This window comes from Octodon degus, unplaced genomic scaffold (genome assembly GCF_000260255.1).
Source record: "Octodon degus isolate 3935 unplaced genomic scaffold, OctDeg1.0 scaffold00059, whole genome shotgun sequence".
NCBI classification, from domain to species: Eukaryota; Metazoa; Chordata; class Mammalia; order Rodentia; family Octodontidae; genus Octodon; species Octodon degus.
Genome location: NW_004524635.1, coordinates 12923821 through 12927558, shown reverse-complemented (window position 1 = coordinate 12927558; position 3738 = coordinate 12923821). Strand labels below are relative to the sequence as shown.

Sequence of the window (3738 nt, the reverse complement as noted above, 5' to 3'; positions counted from 1 at the left end):
AGATGGCTCAGTAGAATAAGTGCTTCCCTGGCAAGCGCAAGGACCTGAGTTCAATCCCCAGTTCTGCAAAAAAAAAAAGAAAGAAAAAAGGTGTTTCTTTCTTTTCTTTCTTTTACATTCACCCAGAATCTCTCTCCAGGCATCATTTCCTGTATTACGTACTAATGGACATGTTGATAAGAACTGACACCAAAGTCTATCTTCAAGGGAAACTTATAAAGTTAGAAAAGGGGAGTTGGGGAGATGGCTCAGTGGAATAAGCGCTTCCTTGGCTAAGCACAAAGGGCTGAGTTCAATCCCCGGTTCCGCCAAAAAAATAAATAAAATAAAGTTAGAAAAGAGTAGTTCTTTATATTAAAAGAGTCAAATTTCAGCAACACTAGCTAAAAATGACACAAATTCAGTTTCTTAGCATCCATGAAGTATATTATTTCCATAAGTTGTCTATTATGTGCAAATTCATTTTATTTAGGACGTAAAATGAAGTTTCAACAGTACAGTCTGTGGTGTGGTGACATCAGCAACCGCCAGTTCTTGTCCATCAACAAGTCCTAATTCTTTCAACATTTTGGAAAGATTCAGCCTTGTTCGTTCTTCAATAGAGTTTACTGACTATAAGTAGTGTTTAGTTTTTCCCTTCTAATGTGGCTGGGATAGCTGGAGATTTCATCTGCAGAGAAACACTACTGGTTAGATAGTCCAAAACCTCCTGCAGTTTAGCTGATGGAGAAAACTGAATGTTTTGAGGAAGTTGGCTACAAGCTGGGCAGTTTTCCTTCCTCTCTGCTTCAGATGTGTAAGTGTACAGGCCATCTACATCACTGAATACCAAGTAATTATTAAGGGAATATACGCACTTGTGGCTATTTTAAAAACTTCAGTGGCACACACAGCTGCGATAACTGCATTTGTGGAAGCAACTGCAGGAAGGATTTGTTTTACTACCCCTTGGATGAGTCTGTATGTAACACCTCTACTATTACATTGTGATGCTCTCTGTAGAGATTTTTGAAATATCCACTGAATATGTTCAGGATCATCTCCGTCTAGTGGAACACCTTCTCCAGAAGGTTGCTCTTTAGGCTGCTGCAACGTCCTGACATACTCAATGCAATGCTCTGCTGGCCTGGGCATAGAAGCAGTGTGCACACGGGGAAATTAACCTGTGGTGGATAAAGTTCCAGTGTACATTCAGTACAAGCAGTCATTCCAGGGAGAATCGCACGAGCATTTCCTTTAAAACCTTCTGGTCCTCCATCTATCATAGGGACAGTGGAGCTTGGATCTGACACACCATCTTCATAATTTAGAAGAGATATCAGCATTCCATTTATCCATCTTCTGGCTATAATTGAGTCCAGTCCACAAACACTAATATGAAATTGTCCATAGAAAGTGTCATTAAAATCTTGGATCTGGGGCCGGGGAGATGGCTCAGTAGAATAAGTGCTTGCCTGGCAAGCACAAGGGCCTGAGTTCAATCCCTGGTTCCGCAAAAAAAAGAAAAAAAAAAAAAAATCTTGGATCTTGTTGAAATGTGGAACTACATTACAATTAGGAATTCTGTCATTTAGAAATTCTGCTGCAACTTCCGCCTTAGGTCTCCCCACATCTTTAGGCCTAAATAAAAACTGCCTATTTAGATTGGAAACATGGGGCTGGGGAGATGGCTCAGTGGAATAAGCGCTTCCCTGACAAGCGCAAGAGCCTGAATTCAATCCCTGGTTCTGAAAAAAAAAAAAAAAAAAAAGATTGGAAACATCTATAGTGTCCATGTCTATGACATGTATCTGTCTAAAACCAGACAATGCCAGATTTTTCAGGAGCTCACATCCTAAGCCACCAGCTCCAATGACTACAACTTTACATGTATCTAACAAAAATTGGAGAGATTCAGTGCTCAGTTTGAAATCAGGGTGTGTGAAGGGTCCAGATCGCTCAAGGATCTCCTTTACATGGTTCCAGCGACCTTCCCAGTCTGCAGTGTCCCCATACCCGCCATCAACAGCCCTTTTCTCAGCCAGCAGCTCCTCTACTCTCCTTCTCCTCCAGTTCCTTGCCCTCTGCCATATTGTTCTCCGCCTCTTCCCAGGTGCCCTCAGGGTCAAGATTTCTTGAAAGAAAGCAGTAACATTCAATCGTATGTCCAGTCTTTTGTAACTATATCTGTTAAATAGAGCAATAGACTTGATGATAAAATTTGGTAATATATCAACCATTGTTAATTATCTATTCTTGTTTTGAAATTCTGTAACATATGTGTTGCTCTATGTTACCCTGTTTCTTTTTTTCTGATCTTTGTTCTTGCTGTTTTTACTCTTCAAAATAAAACAGAATTATGACAAAAAAATTGTTTGAAAAGTTGACACTTAATAAAATTCACTCTTTTTTGATGAATAGTTGTCTCAGTTACTCTTGTCTCATTGCTGGGACAAAATACTCAACACCTAAAATTAAGGAATGACGGTCTGTTTATCTCACAGTTTGTGGATGTTTCAGTGCCTCCTCAGCTGGCTCCAAGGAAGAGTGGCACATGGCAGAGGGCAGCAGTTCACGGTGGTGGAAAAGAACAAAACGGCAAGAGCAAAAGTGAGGAGCAGTGGCAACAATGGCACCAAGAGCAAGTCTGTCTCCTTATGTTGCATTCAGGCTGTCGACCCCAGGCTGGGTGTAGCACTCACACCCATAATCCCAGCAGCACTCACACCCATAATCCCAACAGCACTCACACCTACAATCTCAGCTCTACATCATGAACTCATCACAAACGCTAGAAGTCTGCCACTATCTGTATGAAGCTTTTGGTGGGGTTGGAGGGACAACAGGACACAAGCCATAACAATGGTACATGAGGTTTTGTTTTTGTTCCATGCATTGGGAATCCCACCTAGGGGCTGAGAGATGGCTCAGTAGGATAAGTGCTTAACTGGCAAACGCAAGGATCTGAGTTCAATCCCTGGTTCTGCCAGGAAAAAAAAAAAGAAAAAAAGAAAGAAAGAAAGAAAAAAAAAGCATTTGACTGGGAATCCCACCTAGAGTCTTGGGCATGCTGGGCAAGATTGCTACCACTGTGCTACATACTCAGGTTAAGTGTATGAGATGTTTTTTTTTTTTTTTTTTAGACCTGGGGATTGAACTCAGGCCCTTATACTTGCCAGGGAAGCGCTTATTCTACTGAGCCATCTCCCCAGCCCTAGTCTATGAGTTTTGACAAGTGCAACCACTGCTCCAATTAGTAGACAGAAGAGTTCTATCCCTCTACCTGCTCCAAAAAATAGCTATAGCTATCTCTTTGAGTCAAACCCTTGCCCCATCTTCTTGGCAACCACTGATCTGTTCTATCACTATAGTTTTGCTTTTTTCAGAGTGAACTATGAATGGAGTCATGTATGTATTTGACTCCAACTTATATCACTGAAAGTAATGCACTTGAGGTCTGCCTAAGACTTTGCATGCACAGTAGTTTGCTCCCTTTGGTGGCTGTTCATTGTATGGGTATATCATTTGTTTTTTTCATTCATTTCTCTGTTGAGGGATACATAGGTTGTTGAATACCTTTTGATAATGAGGAATAAAAAAGCAATGTACATTCACATACAGATTTTTTAAAAATGTAAACATAGTTTTTTTAATACATTTGGAAAATTATTTCAGAGTGAAATATTGTAACTTTCATAGAAATTATTGGTTTTCCAAAGTAACTATGGTATTTTTGCATTTCCACCAGCAAAATGTAAG

At 40.3% G+C, this 3738-nt stretch overlaps 1 pseudogene; it reads right to left on the bottom strand.

The window, feature by feature from the left end:
• Positions 1-331: 331 nt before the first annotated feature.
• LOC101569619 lies at positions 332-2070 on the bottom strand (annotated as a pseudogene).
• Between the last annotated feature and the right edge of the window lie 1668 nt (positions 2071-3738).